The following is a 19256-nucleotide window of genomic DNA, read 5'->3' as shown; positions in this document are numbered from 1 at the left end:
ATGAATGAAGTTTTTGGGCCAGTGCTCATGCACTGTACAAACGCTGTGTACAGCATTGCAGAGTATGTTCTGAAAGTTCATTAATCACTTTGTCAGTACGAGGGTGATTAAGCATTGCGTATACAATATGGAGTATTAATCACCTGTCTGATATAGAGGGATCATTTCAGTGTTAGCTAACGGACATGTATTATTAGTAAGTTACTATGTGCATTTTGTATAATAGACTATATTGCCTGGATCTTATTTATACCACATCAGTCTGGCAAAGGGAGCTCCGCTTCCTGGATTTCTAGTTTTAATTGATAGGCTTAAGCTGTGGATTAGAAACACGTAGGCAGAGGCGCAGGTGGGGAATCAGATTTGTTTTTTGCAATTGCCACTTGGCGGGAGGTATTTAAGTGAGTTGCATTGTGAGGTGGGTATAGCTATCTGTTGTACGTCTAGTAAAAGAAAGGGTCACTGAAATTTGTTCCATCTTCTATACCCTTGATAGATTATTTCAACCAGAGGCGTAACTCTGGGAGGCAATGGAGTCATCTGCCGCCGGGCTCCTGCTCCCAAGGGGGCACCTCTCCTCCCCTGCGAGTTTGAATCAGGTAATTGAAAGCCGGCAATATCACTTCTGTGGCTGACTCCCCCTCCTAACAAAATTTTTGCAAGTGTCACACCCTGTATTAGAACCCATGACCAGTTTTATAGGAGACAGACACCTTACTGATTGAACTAGGGGGTGGCAATATTTATCTTGCCTCCTGGCAACTGGGACAAACTTACACCACTGATTTCAACAGAAGGTCATCGCATTTGTTTTACATTGTGCTCTGGCTCCTTTGCAGTGGGACATGGACAAGCTTTTGCAACTCCATAGCACCTGTGTGCCAGCTTACATGGATGATATAGTCATCCATACGAAGGATTGAGAATCCCAAAGGTTGAGATTGTTCTAGCAATCTTACATGTTAGTATCTTAACAGCTTACCTAGAAAAACTGTGTGTTGGGTATGCAGGAAGCAAAATGTAAAAAAGTTGGCAAAGGGAACTTTGCTTCCTGAATTGACTATGTCAATTGACAGGCTATGAGCTGTGGAAACATACATTAAGAAACATGTGTGGGGGAATCAGTGTTTAAAATAATTAGTGCTTGGGTGGAGTTATTTAAGTCGGGGTGAGTGTGACCGATGCCTATTTACCCCTCTCTCATTCCACCTCTCTCCTGCATGAGCATCCGCATCACAGCCCTGGACCATAAACTTCATTGAGCAGCAGGTGCATGCACAGGCCGTATTTCATTGTAGTGAATGCATATTGGGAGTTTAAACATAGGGGGTTATTCTGGTTGAATCGCAAGGCTGGGAATTCACAGCCTTGTGATTCCACCAAAGTCCGCCTTACGAATGGTGGCCAGGCCACCACTCATTTGCAGCGTGTGCTCAGAGCAATCTTAGATGTGCGTGCACATTCTGTAGGAAATGGGTGGGCAGCTGACAACCGGTGAAGTCAACTGCCCACCCCCGGCACCCACGTGATCGGGCGATTACCATGGGTACGTCCATGAAATGCACGCACACAGCACATGCACATTCACAGATATGCACATTGAGAAAATATCGGTCCCGTGCGAACTAACCTGAATAAGGTCTGTAGTGTACGCCATGCTAAGCTGCAACTTATTAGTACACAAATGTATCTTTATCTTCATTAGCACAAAGCCTTGATGGAAAAGGACCCATCTGTATCTCTCCAGTATGCGAGTGCTATAATTCTCTTTGGCTATTTCAGTTGGGCTTTCTAGTATTTGAAACTGCTCTCTTTTTCATTTTTCCTGTTTTTTTATATTTCGTTAGAAAACCTATAATATTATGTGACACTTGTAAGAATAACGTTCATCAGATGCGATAAAAGCAGTAGGTTTTTATTCACCGCAACACAGCAGATACAACCCTCCTGGTCCTGGCACCCTGACACTAAAGACTCTGGCTCCCGGCCTATTGCCTGGTCAACTTGTCCAGCATCAAGAGCCCTGAAACGTGTTCTTAGGGAATCTTTAAGTCAAGCTCACGAAGGTGCTAAGAGAAACAAACAAAAGTGGGGATATGGTGCACTTAAATAATAAAATATATTTTAAATGTAAAAATAGGAATAATTTTAATAAACATCAATTTCACAAGATAAAAAATGCATTCTTGTAAATATAATAACTATAAATATAATCAAAGCTTCAAGTCCGGCACTGTCCAGTCTTTGACCAATGACTAATGAAGTTCGGCACTGTCCAGTCTTTGACAAATGACTAATGCCTGACTACTGATCTTAGCCAACTAGAAAACCTGGACTAGAACTGCCATACACCCTACTCACCCCGGTAACAAGGCAGTGGGTGTGACCCAACTCACCTGAAAACTTTTCTGGGCCAACCTACTCAGCTAGCTCCTCATTGATTTCTTTACCATCTGTTCTAATTATAATTTACTTAAATGGTATCTGCCCCCACTAGTACCTAATCATTTCCCCTTATTCTTCTAGTCTTTGCCACTAAACGATTCCCCTGTCTTCTCTTAAGGGGCCCAGAGCATTGGGGCACTTCCTATGTCTACCAATACCTGGGTAAGGGGTTGGTAATCTCCATCATATGCGCAATCTTCCAATAACAAATTCCAAACAAGAAATTACCAGGATTGACAAATTGGGATTTTTAACATGCTGCATTTTGCTGATTTTGCTGATTCTCCGATGGATTGCAAATCATCGATGTCCAACAATAGGCAGATTGGAGTCGGGGAATCAGGAACTTGCCCAGCTGATGAACTGATTGGCCAGCATTATTTCACACTCTCTCTCTTATTATGTGTTGTCAGCAAAGTTCTTTTGTTACCACTACCTACCCAAGCATTCCCCCACTTCTGACACTGAATTAATGGTGAAGAGCCCACCACCTCAGATTATCGCTCCCATGGCATGGTGGGCAAAAATGTCTACTCTAATTTGTTTTTTTTCACTCGTTACAAAATGCTCCAGAAAAGCAGAGCCTCATGCATGGAATCCCTGATTCTGTCTAACTACTTATAATGCGGCATTTAGCATCTTGAAACCCAGTGCTCCCTGCACTCTCATGTGGCGAGTAGTAAAAGCTTTGTTTTGTTTGGAAAACATAACATTCTTTGGAGCTGTAAAAACATTACAACTACTATTACTGCATTTTTTTACTTTTAGCTACAGTTATTATAATTAATTAGCTGTAAGAAAATTGGCCAGAAAGAGTACAATATGGACTTCTTCCCAGTGTCTTACTATAATATGAAATTTATGGCCACCCACAAGGGAACACAGGGGAACCCATGTGCTTAGGTGGTCCGCAGCTTTTGAATTTACATTTTGAAGAAAAGTTTGATAAAGGAGGCTACGTCCTAGCACATCCGTTATTGCCTTTTAAAACGTAATTTCAATAATTAGCCGTTGAGAGATAACATTTTTCAAAAGTGTGGAGGAAATTCACCAAAATGTCTGGGAACCTACAGTATAATTCATTATTTATTACCAGTTATTTATATAGCGCACTCATATTTTACAGCGCTTTACAGAACATTCACATCAGTCCCTGCCCCAATGGAGCTTACAATCTATATTCCCTACCACATGTACATGCACACGCAGACATTTTTGGGTTAATTTTGTTTGGAGCCAATTAACCTACCAGTATATTGTTGTATTGTGGGAGGAAACCAGAGTACCCAGGGGAAACCCACGCAAGCACGGGGAAAATATACAAACTCTGCACAGTTAGGGCCATGGTGGGAATTGAACCATGACCTTAGTTCTGTAAGGCAGTTATACTAACCATTACACCTTCCGTGCATCCGAATGCATAGGCATTAATATGTACATATAGTTTTTCCCTAGCATTTGCACATTTTATAATAATACTACACTGTCCGTACTGCCCCGTATATATAACACATGGTGGGGATAGAACCCATGACCTCAGTGCTGTGAGGCAGTAATGCTAACCACTACACTGTCCGTACTGCCCACTATGCATTTAACTAACCTAAACTATTACTAATTAAAAATTGTTTAATTTTTTAGAATGATCAATATAAAACAATAGGAACGTGTCCACAGTTGGTAAGGCATGGTTAATTCACTTCTGCTTGTACAGTGTAAGTCACTTCCTCCAATTATTCAGGTGGATAGATGACTTAATGTCATGGGTCATTAATGATTCTGCCATGCCAGAATTTAAACAGCATTATTTGTTTTATTTTGAATGAAACAATTTATTTTCTATGAGAATAGCGGCACTTGCTAGCTGGACTTTTCCAATTCTTAACCAGATTGTTTTATGGACTTAGGTTTCATTCTGCCCAGTGGCAGATTTGCCATGATTTATTAATCTGTTCTTTTCTTTTACTGTGCTGACAGCTATCTGAAGTAGCCTGTGTAGACCATCTCTCAGAAAACCCATTGATGGGATTGTAACCTTTGAATCTCTTTTACAATCTCTCTATCTCAAGACAAAAACTGGTAGAAAGGTCATCATTTACATCCTACTGGTTGACTGGAGTTTCTCTGCTGGGAAAAAGTATTGTGTGATTTCTGCTCACTTATCTCTTACCTAGATTACGTACCTTGACTTATGTTGAATGTTTAATGTTTGTAACACCTTGTGTTCCGAGACATTCCTTGCCTGGGATAATGCTACTGTGAATTTGCTGTGGCGTACTTATGTTTATTTTCATTTTGCTGGTAGATGGCACATGAATTAATTTTAGGTAGCTGCCAAGATGGTCAGGCCTGGTAAGCCTTACCATGCCTACTGGTAGTTCAGTGATTTCCGACCTTATGCTCACTCCGTTCAATAAGTTTAGTCCAATGCCACCCAGACATTTAGGCCAGTACTGAAAACAAATTGCGCAAAATTTCAATTCAAGTTTTATTATTTTAAAAACAAAGAAAGATCAGTCCCAAGGCGCAACCTCTCTCCTTCTGCCGAGTCCAAAAATGGGGATCACCACACTTTCCCTACAAAGTGAGTGCCAGAAAGAAAAGGACCAGGGGTGATGGAGAGCTGAATCCACAATCATTAAGTGTTCCGTTTTGGGTCTGTCACCTCCGAGTCCGACTTGTTGTAGAGTATATGTAAAACACAAAAGTAACAATATTTAGATCATCTACAGCTGATGTTTAAAAGCAGAAAAACATAAGGATGGCTATTTCCATGCGTACCCTCACTCACGCTAGTGTATGGGGGAACATATGTATAAAGGTATCTTTACAGTCGTCCAGGATTCACCATGTTCTGAACCATAGTTACATAGTTACATAGTAGTTAAGGCTGAATAAAGACTTACGTCCATCTAGTTCAACCTTGGTAGCTAGTATAATCTATTAGCTTCATCTCCTTTTGTAAGTAGTGTATTCTGATATCTTTAAAGACAGATTATGATTATTGTTAGTACCCCTGGATGTTTTTAACCAATAGTTGTTTGTCCAACCTTATTTTAAATGTATTTATTGTGTCTGCCGACACCACATCACCAGGAAGAGAGTTTCATAGTTTGGCTGCCCTTACTGTAAACATTTTTTTACTTCTAAGGGAACAAAATCTTCTTTTCTCTAATCTAAACTCATGCCCACATGTTCTAGAGTCCTTCCTAACAGAAAAAAGGGCACCTGACAGTTCCTTATATTGGCCCCTGATATATTTGCACATGTTGAGCATGTCCCCCCTTAAACATCTCCTCTCTAGTGTAAACAATCCCAATTTGTTCAATCTGTCTTCATAGCTTAAATTCTCCATTCCCTTTATTAACTTTGTTGCTCTTCATTGGACTTTTTCCAGTTCTATGATGTCCTTTTTATAGTGCGGGGCCCAGAATCGTACTCCATATTCTAGATGCGGTCTAACCAATGCTTTGTACAGTGGCATAATTACCTTTGAGTCCCTAGTCTCCATGCCCCTTTTTATACATGCTAGTATCCTGTTGGCCTTATTTGTTGCTATATGGCATGGACAACTACACCCCAGTTTGTTATCAATTTGGATTCTGAATTACCCAGTGCCTCTCTGCTTAGCACATTGGTTATGTCTCCCAAGATGCATAACCTTGCATTTATCTACATTGAACCTCATTTTCCAGTTTTTTGCCCACTCATCCAATTTATTAAGATCGCTCTGAAGCGTGGAGACGTCATCGGTTGATTTAATTACTCTGCTCAGTTTTGTGTCATCAGCAAAGATGGAAAAATTAGTAATCAGCTGGATCATCCCTTTTTACTTTTTTGAATATTGGTATTGGATATCAAAGGTCTTCCAAGATATTTGTCATATCAATGAGCCAGGGGAGAGGTGACGTGCCTTAAAAATGGCATTGTACATGAGAGGGCGTGGTGAAAATGGTGCAATTGCTCTGGCCACTCCCCCAAACAAGTAGCCACTCATGTGGCTCCACCCCTTTTCACTCCCGGCAGCCCCACCTCCCCTGAGCTGGCGGACTGCAGTTTGGCCCTGCTGGCCTTACCCAATCACATTGGGGTTTATAGAAGTGGAGATCTTGCCCATAGTAACAAATCAGATTCCAACTATTACTATCAACCTTCTGATAAATAGCAGTAGTCTGTTGCTATGGGCAACATCTCCACTTCTAAAAGGCCCCACTTTAGTAAATATACCCCTTAGTTTTCATTCCTTACATTACTGAAATGTTCCTCTTATCTGATCTTATTTCTCCTCCTTGCATGAATGGATTAATTACCTCCAGTCTGATGAACTCATTTCTTTAGCCATCTTCACTATTGAGAATGATACCACTATCTCTTGTACAATTCAATTAAGAGCGAACCGTTATTTTCACAACCTTAATAAAGTTCCTCAGTCATCCCTGTAATATTCAAATGTAAATATATTGCTGTGTACAGTTCAGGAGTATACACACGTATTGCTGCACTCTATCTTGCAGTCTCTCTGTGACTCTTGTACCGATCCTTTTCAATATCATTTTCACTGGTCTATGAAATTGTTTACTAACCATCCATTTCAAATGTGGTTCTTAAACTCTGTTTCTTTACTAATCATTTTACAAGTGTGACTGCGATTTAAATCCAAACTTCAGGATAGCCATAAACCCACTGGATTGATGAAAAAAGCTGTACATAATAAACAAACATGGGACATTGAATGCATTACATAAAGGTCAGTACAGTAGGAAGATGTCAGTGAACCCAAATATTAAAACATACTTAACCAAACAAAATCCAGCTATACAGTTAATATGCATTTGCTGGAAATATGTGTGTACTTGCCTTTTTTTGAAAACTAGTTTCAGGGAGATTGAAGTTGGTAGCAGGATTTTGCACAGCGCCCCATTGAGGGGGCGTGTCATGCTTCTCCCAAAGGGCGTGTCTAGTTCCATATATTAAGAGAGGTGTGAAAAGAGATTGTGAACGTGGCACCTAAGTGTTTTGTTCATATGTTTGTAAATCCAGTCATAAGGACACAGAGACATGTGAGTTTACTGCTGTGCTGTTTTATTCCATCTAACTCCAGACACACTGCCTCAGGGCCACCCACTTCCCAGCATTCCCCTGGTCCTAGGGACCATCATTGAAGATTCAGGCTTACACATATTACTAAGAAAGTGTCTACAAATATTAAGCATTCTAATACACTAACATCACATAAAGCAGTTAGTAAGATCTATTATACTTGGTAAAGTGCTGGGAAATGGTGCTGATGATTCAATGTAAATGGGTGGGATGCTCTAACATCCCCTCCCTTCTCCGCACATCGCTGACATAATTATCGCATATGCTCTAACGTATGCGATAATTATGGCAAAGGACAGCTCTTGCGTTAAGAGCTGTCCTATGCAGTGAGTCAGCGGCTCCCGGCGGCTCCCCCCTCCCTCCCTTACTCAGCTTGTGCTGCTGCTGCTGCGGGGGGCTTGCTCTTCTCCTCCTCCCTGCATTTGGAAGAGGATTACAGTGCAGGGAGGAGGAATTCACAGGTCCGGACATCACAGTGGGGGGTGGGGGTGGGGGGGTGCGGGGCGACAGTGGGTTGCTGGCATCACCAGCTTTTGCTGGCGATACCCCTCGTTGCGGTAAGTTTTGTGAGGTTTTTTTTAGAGAATCCCAAAATGTGGTAAAAACCCTGATAACGGGTTTTTACCGCATTTTTCCTTCAGAGAATCTCCCTCTCTATCTCTTATTCTTTATCTTAATTTATTTATCTATCTAGTCTTTGAAATGACCCTATATCCGGGGGTCTATTTTTGTTACTTCTGTTTCTAGGCAGCTTTTCTGTTGTTGTTATTATTATTATTATTATCCTTTATTTATATGGCGCCACAAGAGATCCGCAGCGCCCCATTACGGAGTACATAAATGAATAAGGAAAAACAGTGACTAATGGTGCCCATAGATGGTCCGTTCCCGGCAGGGGCGGATTTAGAGATGAGGGCGCCCCTAGGCACAACAATAATGTTTACTAAGTAGGACAGTTTATAGGGGCAGTATCTGCAAGTCCTATCCATTTACACTCTATTTAAGATGGAATATAGTACAGTACAGTGGATATTTTGCAGTTATTGGTACATTTTGGGCTGACAGTACTATCACAGGCATCCAAGTGCCGCCCCCAAACATGTGCCGCCCCTAGGCCGGTGCCTCACGTGCCTAATGGGAAATTCGGCTCTGGTTCCCGGGCCATCCGTTCTATACTATGAGATGCGCATCTCATAGTACAGTACAAAAAGTATGTGCTGCACATACTTTTTGTACTAGCTGTTCATCGCATCGCATTGCATGCACTATGCATGCACAAGGCATGCGATGCGATGTGTACTATATAAGTACACAATGGATCCATTAAACGGACTGTTTATGGGCGGCTTTACAGTTGAATACAATAAATGACAAGTACAGAGTACATACAGTAACCATAGCGACATCAGCAGAGGACACTGGAGTAAGGATCAGAGTGGCAGAAAACCGCAGGACTTGGTGCCGTCAGAGATAGTTAGTAAGAAAAGGAAAAGCACATGAGGGAAGAGGGTCCTGCTCGTGAGAGATTACATTCCTGTAGACAAGGGCTGCCTACAACATTGACATCTGCAGACTACTTTATGTCACTAAGGAAGAAAAATTTGTGGTGTGTGCTGCGCAATTAAAGGCAGCTGACACAGGGTTTAGTCACAAACCCAAAAAAAAGGTTACATATAGAAAAAGAAGGTTTGTGTCAGCGCCTGCTGTTTAAATAATTATTTACACGGTTCTCTTAAAAAATATATAGAAATTTAATTAAAATAAAAAATATATAAATATAACAAAATACAATTCATACATATAATAAAAATAATAAACACTATATCTCGTAATGTGAATCAATTTAGCAGCAATAGAAAAACTTTTTAGCAGCAATAAACTTTTTCCTTTTTTCTTAAAAGGAGGTATAATTGGCGACAGTCCTGAATTAGGGTAAAAGAATGCTGATATTATTATTTACCATCCCTTGGCGCAGATTGTTGTGTTGGCCAGTATTGGTAACTTGTGACGCTTTAGGTTCTGTTTGTCTTATAATTTCAAAGGCTCAAGAGTCCTGAATCGACAGTCCTGGTATCCTTCTCCTTGGAACAATTAGGGACAATTGGAAACCCAAATTCATTTGTAGTGTCCAGGAAATAATTTTTGAAGGTGGACGTCTCAGGAATGAATAGATGAACCAGGTCACTTGGATGATGCAGGATGGATCAGCAATAGGTGGGTGGCTCAACGCGTTTCTCCGGAACCTCCGGCTTCCTCAGGAGCAAGTATAACTGTGGACAGCCTGTCCTGGGTTTATATATATATATAGCCCTGCTGGTATATAAACCCAGGACAGGCTGTCCACAGTTATACTTGCTCCTGAGGAAGCCGGAGGTTCCGGAGAAACGCGTTGAGCGACCCACCTATTGCTGATCCATCCTGCATCATCCAAGTGACCTGGTTCATCTATTCATTCCTGAGACGTCCACCTTCAAAAATTATTTCCTGGACACTACAAATGAATTTGGGTTTCCAATTGTCCCTAATTGTTCCAAGGAGAAGGATACCAGGACTGTCGATTCAGGACTCTTGAGCCTTTGAAATTATAAGACAAACAGAACCTAAAGCGTCACAAGTTACCAATACTGGCCAACACAACAATCTGCGCCAAGGGATGGTAAATAATAATATCAGCATTCTTTTACCCTAATTCAGGACTGTCGCCAATTATACCTCCTTTTAAGAAAAAAGGAAAAAGTTTATTGCTGCTAAAAAGTTTTTCTATTGCTGCTAAATTGATTCACATTACGAGATATAGTGTTTATTATTTTTATTATATGTATGAATTGTATTTTGTTATATTTATATATTTTTTATTTTAATTAAATTTCTATATATTTTTTAAGAGAACCGTGTAAATAATTATTTAAACAGCAGGCGCTGACACAAACCTTCTTTTACTTTATGTCACTGCACTCTAAGATTTTGTACCAAATAAGGGGACTGATTCAGACCTCTTTGTTCTGGTCCAAATTCGGCCCGTTTTTTGATGGTGGGGAGGACTGCGCATGCATGAATATGCCCCTGTGCAAACCCCCTGTGCGAGTGCCTGGCAGTGAGTGGCAGTAGGGGAACACCCAGCAGTTTATGGGTGTCCCCATGAAACACTGGGTTTGCCTTGGGATGTAGGCATGGCGATGCCTGCGTGGGGTGGGCGGCTGACATCACATGACGTCCAATTTGGGGATCTCCGGCCAACTGAAAAGTTAGTATTGACTTACTTTTCAGACCAAAATCAAAGATTTTGCATGGCGGGGGTGCTTCATTTACCTGTTCCCTTGGCTTAAAAATGGAAACAATGCAGATAAGCTTCACAAATAAAAGGGGGCGGAGTAGCAAAGTGTAAAATGTGGCCAAACCTCTGAAGATGCTGTTTTTTGAGGCTTGGCTATGTTCCGCATATGCACCGAGCTCTGGAATGCAGTAGATTCCAGGCTTGGATGCAGTGGGCAATGCCACCTTTAGCCTATGGCCTGCTACTATGCCTCCCCTTCTGAGAGGGATCCAAATGGATCCCTCCCAGCACCCCCTGTGGCTTGCACGTCACTTGACGCATGTGCAGATAGGACTCCGGACTCTAACCCAGGAGTCCTATCATCATAAATGACAGCGCTTAACGCAATCTGTCCTTTGTTATGATATGTATATGGTATTGTTAATGCTGATATGCAATGCAGAGCAAGCATTCTGTATGAGGTGAGTCTAAGTTAAGAGCAAAGCAAAGCAAAGAAAAAACGGTACTTATAGTAGTTGGGCGCCCACTAAGTTATTTGCTAAGTTTTCGGGCCACGCTTCGGGCTCGGTGGCTCCCTGCGCTCGCCACACTATATAAAATTATCTCCACGCTGACATGGATAGTGGGGGTATGAGCATACTAACTATAGTGGGCGCCCAACTAACATATAAGTACCGGAAAAACAAGTTACTTTGAACCTTGACAAAATCATGCTGCACTGCATGTAGTGATTTGTGCAGAGAGATTTAGGGGTGTATGCAATCTAGGACCCCGCCGACAGCCGTGATCCTGGCCCGTTTGCGGTCAGATCAACTGCATAACGACAGACGGGATTTAATGTTCCGCCTGCCGATGGGCACAAAGGGGGCGTGGCCGCGAAAACAGCCATGGATTGTTGATCTGCGGCACGGATAACGACAAACCACGGCTTTTATCGGCAGAACAGCTTCTGAACTCAGTCCCGGAGCCGGCGCTATTTCCTACGTCGGAAATAGCGGCGGCACATTGCATACCCCCTTAGGGTGAAATTTCATAGGATGAGAGATTCAGAAAGTGAGAGATTTGGTAAGAAATCTCCAGGTTTTTTTAAAGCGGCAATCATTTACACTGCAAACGCAAACTGGTTTTGCAGTGTAAATGCCGCTTCAAAAAAAACCTGGAGATTTCTTACCAAATCTCTCACTTTCTGAATCTCTCATCCTATGAAATCTCACCCATAGATTCACATATAACTTGCAGTGTAAATATAAAGCTGTCCGATATTTGAGAGTTACATTCAAAAGCAGCCAGTATTTATCCTGCATGCAATAATGAACATATTGGTACTTGTTTCCTAGCACGGCCACAATCGCGGCCATCGGGTGTAATTTTTAGTGGCCTGCGACGCGACCGACGCGATGCCCCCGATTTTGCCATTGAAATGCATTGAAAACAGTGAAAATCACGTCGGTCGCGTCGTGTGCGGCTAAAAATGCTTAAATGGTCCACATGCGATGGCCGCGATTTCCCCATAGGGAACAATGTTAAATGGGTAACTTTACCCGCGATGACCGCGATTTCCCATAGGAAACAATGTTAAATGGGTCAATTTACCCAAATCATCATAGAGAACAATGGTAAATGGGCCAGAAACCCCAAAAAACGCCCCTGACCAGTGAAATGTCCCCCCAAAAGTAGTTTACGCCACCCCGCGATCAACGTGAACCCGAAGCGTGGCGAGCGCAGCGAGCCCGCGAGGGGCGGCGGTACGCGTCCTCCGACCTTTTCATACCCCCACTATCCACGTCGGCGTGGAGTTGAGAATAGAATAGTGTGGCGAGCGCAGCGAGCCACCGAGCCCGAAGCGTGGCGAGCGGACGCGGATACCTTCACAGGTAAACGCGTCCCTCCGCGGGCTTCACAGGTATCCGCTTCCCCTCGCGGGGCTCGCTGCGCTCGCCACGCTTCGGGCTCGGTGGCTCGCTGCGCTCGCCACACTATTCTATTCTCAACTCCACGCCGACGTGGATAGTGGGGGTATGAAAAGGTCGGAGGACGCGTACCGCCGCCCCTCGCGGGCTCGCTGCGCTCGCCACGCTTCGGGTTCACGTTGATCGCGGGGTGGCGTATACTACTTTTGGGTGGACATTTCAATGTTCAGGGGTGTTTTTGGCCCATTTACCATTGTTCCCTATGATAATTTGGGTAAATTGAGCCATTTCACATTGTTTCCTATGGGAAATCGGGGTCATCGCGGGTAAATTGAGGCATTTAACATTGTTCTCTATGGGGAAATCGCGGGCATCGCGTCTGACCCATCGCACCCGATTTTTTAGTGCATGCGATGCCCCCGATTTTACACCCGATGACCGCGATCATGATCGTTGTGGCCGTGCTAGGAAACAAGTACCAACATATTTTTGCACCACCTGCATTGTAACATATATTGTTCCAGATTGAAAATTACTTGCTTTTTTAATTTGCTCACAATAGAGAATCAGCCATTTTATGTTCTCTATAAAGAAAATGGTAATTAATAAATAAAAAAGGAAACATTTAAACAATGGGGGGTAGTCCGTAGTACTAGAGAGGAATTAATAGCATTCCTGGAAATGGCTACATAGACCATCTGTACATATTTACTTCAATAAAGTGCAATGATGGGTGAGCAATTGGTGCTTTGTAAATGACCCTATCAAGGTCTATTGCTCTGATGTAAATGGCCACTATTCACCGATTACCTGTAACATAGGGCCTTATTCTAGTTCATTATTTCTGACAAAATCCTTCTTAGATGGACAAAACCATGTGCACTGCAGGTGGGGCAGATGTAAAATGTGCAGAGAGAATTAGATTTGGGTGAGTTATTTTGTTTCTGTGTCGGGTAAATACTGGCTGCATTATTTTTACACTGCAATATACAGTAGATCTCACTTTGAAGTAAAACCCCACCCAAATCTAATTCTCTCTGCATAAGTAACATCTGCCCCCCTGCAGTGCACATGGCTTTGTCCATCTAAGAAGGATTTTGTCAGAAAGAGTGAACTAGAATAAGGCCCATCAGAGCCGGCCTTAGGCATAGGCAAACTAGGCAATTGCCTAGGGCATTTGGAATGCCTAGGGGCATCAGCAGCTTCTGCTGAGTAAAATGATATGCAGCATGCCTATACTCTGTGTGTGGGTGAGGCTGTATCTGCATATGAATTAGTGTATTCATGGAAATCACTAACATATGCAGGTACAGACACAGTCGCACACAGAATATATTCATGCCACATATCATTTTAATCATCGGAAGCTCCTTGTGTGTGCTGGTCATAACAATGCAAATAAGACGAATTTTCAGCAAAAAAGGCACCCAACGTTAGCAGAACTGGCCAGGAGCTGCATGGCCTATTGAGTCAAGATGTATGAGGAAACATCTGTATCCAAGCAGAGGCAGAAGTCACAGTGTTAGCGGCTGTGCGAGTGCTGTCTGCAGGTGGGTTGGTTGTGCAATAGTGTGCAACATATGTGTAACAGGCATTATGTTCGTCATGTGTATTATGGCATTAATAATGTGCAACATATGTGTAATGGGCATTATGTGTGTCATGTGTATAAGGGCATTAATAATGTGCAACATATGTGTAAGGGGCATTATGTGTGTCATGTGTATGAAGTTGGCATAATGTGTAAGGAGCATTATGGTTATAAGGACATTAATAATGTGTGTCATGTGTAAGGGGCATTACTGTGTGGTATTATCAGGGGTGCCAAGAGAAAGGGGTAGAGGGTACAAATTACCCAGGCCAAAGTCTGATGGAAGGGCCCAGTGGGGGCCCCGGGCCCCCTCCCCTTAAGTGACAGCAGCAGCTGCAGCTCTTCTCCTCTGCCCAGCACACACTGCTTTGTGCTGAGTTGCAGTGTGGCCATGGAGGTGCTTAAAAGGGTATAATGTAAATAATGTGAGGAGTAATGTACATGAGGTAAAGTGGTACTACTGTGTGATGTAACGTGAATAAGGGACACCATCGCATGATATAATGTGAATAAAGTTGCACTACTGTGTGGCATAATTTGAATTGGGGGTAGTATTGTGTGGCCATGCCCCTTCCCAGCAAGAACACACCCCTGTTTGGGGTGCGCACTGAATGTGTGCACTGTTTCTATTTAAAATATTGCTGGTAGGAGCACCAAAATGATGACTGCTATGATGAGGGTTGATGGTGCTGGGAAAGGGAAGCAGGGTCAGAGGCGAAACTAGTGGCGGTGCTAGGGGGCACCAGCCAAAATCTTGCCTAGGGCGTCTGTAAGGATAAATGTGTAGCCCCTCGACCTGATGGCCCCTTAGGTACCCGTGAGAATGTATCTTAAAACTACACACCAAACACACGGTGGCGAGTTAAGAAACACTCTGTTTAATATCACAAAAGCAGCTAGTTAAAAGCAGAATACATGGGAGTATACAAAATGTACGTGTTACATCCTGATTGGTCTGTTAACAGTTGCCGGGCAGATTCAAAAGGGGGACATACAAAATATTACACAAAGAAATGAGTAGCAAAGGGGGGGGTTTCTATTATACAGGAGTTTATGCATGAACACACTGCATACCAATACCAAGGGGAAATAGAAACAGTATAGAGAGATAAGACACGCTCAGGCTTACAATGACCTTGCAATGTAACCATGGAAAAACAGTCTACGTGCAAATTCTTATATGCTACATGGATTCCTAATTTTAACCCTTCAATCCCCTCTTAGAATCATGAATTTAGATGATATGATTCTTCTTACTAAACTCCTTATTTCTGTGCTTAGCAAGATATTGCTTGTAGCCTTCAGGGGAATTTGCGTGTGCAGGGGCAATGGATTCATACAAGGGTGTTCTCAATACCTATAGTAGCAAGTTTTCTACAACATGGTATAATACAAAAAAAAACAACAACAATACAGATAATTGTGAGAATAATCAATATATAGGTGGCTAATTGAACAAGGGCCTGCTTCCAATTTTCAAACCATCCAAACCATTGGCTCCATGGGTTATCGATGCCTGAATTCTTCTTCAATTCTATTGATAAATCCTCCAGTTTTTTAATAGCTAGAGTAACTTTACCATTGGGGCCTGTGTTGTCAGGGATATATGTACAACATCCTTCAACCTTTCCTATATAAACACAAGCTCCTCCTTTCTCTGCTAATATCATATCTAGAGCCATACGATTTTGAAATGTCATTTGTGATGTGGCTTCTAATTGTTCTGCAATGCCTTTTAAAGCATCTTTCGTATCATTTACAAATCTCTGCTGGTTGTAGTAAATGTAATTAATTCAAGCAACATTCTTGCTTGCTGTGATTGTGGGTATGATGGATTCAAAGCCGGCCGCAACTTGGTCTCTGGCCTTGAATTCATCTGGGACCCCTCTTGGGACACCAATTGCATCAATATACACATGTGGATCAAAACTCGCTAAAGGTGTTTCCCTTTTCTTTCTATTAATAGGGTCTGTAGGTTGAGATGGTGATACATAGGGATATAGGGAGTAATGACGAACAAAATCATCAGGGTCCAGGCCAGAGAGTGGCTCAGGGCTTGTGGCATCAGAAGATGGGTCCTCTTCTCCATGTTGGAGGTCAGGGCTGTCTACCCCCGTTAGTACCTCTCCTTGTTGGGGGTCAGAGTTGTCTACTCCCGTTAGTACCCCTTCCTCGATCTGTTCTCTATCCGGGACGTTACTCGGGATTCTCTTTACCCTGGATGCGTGTATCCACACTGGACTCTCTTCTGTAAGGACAGCCGTCCTTGTTACCGCTACGATCTCTGTTTCTGGACCATAGGTGAAATCTCCTGGACCTTTATTTTTTGCGAGGACCTTCACAACGACCTTGTCTCCGACCTGGAAAGGGTGTGTTGGTTCCTGTGGATTAGAAGGATTTTTACAAATAACACCATGTTCAATTTCACTAAGTCTGGTGATGAGGGACCTAACATACTCTTCTCCAATCTGTTCTAAATCTCCTTCCTGTACTACTAATGGTTTCTTAGCCCAGGGTGTGGGGAAAGGTCTTCCTATTAATATTTCAAAAGGTGAATAACCCAGAGTCTGGTGGGGGGTCATTCTGATTTCTGCTAGGACAATGGGGAGGGTTTGTTTCCATTTATTAAATGTTCCTCCTGTTGCTTTCCTAAGTTTATCCTTTAAAGTCCTATTCCTTTTCTCCACTATCCCTGAACTTTGAGAATGATAGGGAATGTGAAATTTCCTCTCTATTTGAAGTGCTTTCACTAAAGCTTGTGTGATTTTTTTTTGTAAAGGCAGTGCCTTTGTCGCTATCTATTTGGAGCGGGCATCCCCATCTAGGGATGATTTCTTGTGTTAGTATGCGTGCAACTGTTTTTGCATCTTCTGCTTTTGTTGGGAATGCCTCTGGCCATCGTGAAAACATATCCACTATAACCAAAGCATACTCCTGTTTTGTACCTTTGTTAGGTATGTGTGTAAAATCAATTTGCAAATGTGTGAAAGGAGTAGTTGGGTACTCCAGGTGTTGATGCTTTGCTTTCATTGGATTATTAGGGTTGTTGCGCAGACAGGTAATACATCTGCTAATGTACTTATCTACCAATGTTTTAGCATCTGTGATATAAAAGTCTTTGCTCAAAAGTATAGCTGTGGTGTTTTTGCTATGGTGTCCTACCCCATGGTAGTGAGCAATGAACAATGGGGCGCTTGATTGTGGTATGCATGGCTTCCCCTCTTTGCAGATCAATCCTGTTATAGGATTTTTCTGCAATATTGGAAATAACCAGTCATCCAAGTCTTTTTGTGATGCTGAGCTTTGTAGTTCAGTGATCAGGTTTATCTTTCTACATTTGGCAAGCTCTTGTGAGCGCTATGAGTTCTGCAGCTTGTGCTGATTGATATGGAATGGGTCTCGCTTCTAAAATGTCATTTGGGAGGCGTACCACTGCGTAGCCTGCCTGATATGTCGAGTCATTGGGTCTACTACAAGAACCATCCATGAATACATGGTCAGAACCTGGTATTGGTACAGGGGAAATGTCAAGTCTCGGGGAAGTCTCTGACTCTATTGATGCAGAACAGTCATGATCGTCAGGAATGTCATCCTGGGGGCCCTTTAGTCCTAAAAGTGCATTTAGAATGGGTGCGGGGCCTGAGGATGCGTTTGCATACTTAATGGTGAGTGAGGGGCTACCTAACAGCAGTACCTCATCTCCACTAAGACGCTGGGCTGACATGTTGTGTGTGTAGCCCTTTAAGTAATGCTACAACATTATGTGTGGTATGGAGAACAGTGGGTGAGCCTAGGGTGAGTGTGGTTGCCATCTCAGCTACCATTGCACAGGCCGCCAGTGCCCGAAGACAGGCAGGCATACCTTGGACCGACACCGGCATCACTTTGGAAAAGAATGCCACGGGGCGCAGCTTACCTCCATGTTCTTGTGTCAGCACACCCGCCATGGTTTTACATTTTGTCCCTTGCATATAAATGAAATGGTTGTACATAGTTTGAGAGGGTCAATGCCGGACTTTTCATCAACATACATTTAAGGCTTTCATATGCATTTAACATTTCTTGTGACCATTGTATCTGTTTTAGGTTTGTCATTGAGTGTGGCTTGTCTCAAAATGTTATCATAGTAGGAACAGTCAAAAATCCACTGTCTGCAATAATAGTGTTTGGGCGGACCAGACCCAGTACAGACTGTATGCGTTGTGGGCTGACTTTCCTTTCCCCTTTTGTCAAGACAAAACCTAAATAATCAACATTCTTTTTGCACCATTGCATTTTTGCTTTTTGACACTTTGTGCCCACATTCACAGAGCCAGTTTAACAGTGATATACCATCCTCTCGGCATGCCTCCTTTGTTGAACTACAGATAAGCAGATCATCTGCATACTGTAGCAGGACTGAACCATAGGGGGGGTGCCAGAGGGTTGTGGCTTGGAGCACGATGCTGTACACAACAGGGGAGTCAATATACTCCTGTGGCAGTCTGCATCATGTTAACTGCTGGCCTCAAAAGAAAATGCAAATAACAGTTGTGTCTGGGTGTCCACAGGTATGCTAAAAAATGTATTTTTCAAATCGGTTACTGAGAAGTAGGCGGCATCTACAGGGATGGCTGAGATGAGTGAGTGTACATCAGGTACAATGGGTGCAATGGGGACAATTAATTGGTTTATTGCTCTGAGGTCCTGTTGACCATATCTGAGGATTTACAGTGTCTAATTCTGTGTTTGGGTCAGAACTGTCAGTCATGAGCAAATGTGGGGAAGAAACATCAATTCCTTTTCCTGCTTCTGATGCACTGATTGTGATTTCTAGCACAGAGAGAAGATCTCTGCCTAGCAAATTGATTGGGCAGTCAGGTATTACAGTAAATTCATGTCTTCCTATGTCATGGCCCTTTAAGGTCTGTCCCTGCCAGTCAATCTGAAATCTGGG

This window comes from Crinia signifera, chromosome 2, assembly GCF_055691185.1.
Source record: "Crinia signifera chromosome 2, ASM5569118v1, whole genome shotgun sequence".
Lineage (NCBI taxonomy): Eukaryota > Metazoa > Chordata > Amphibia > Anura > Myobatrachidae > Crinia > Crinia signifera.
Note: the sequence above shows the minus strand (reverse complement) of the source record.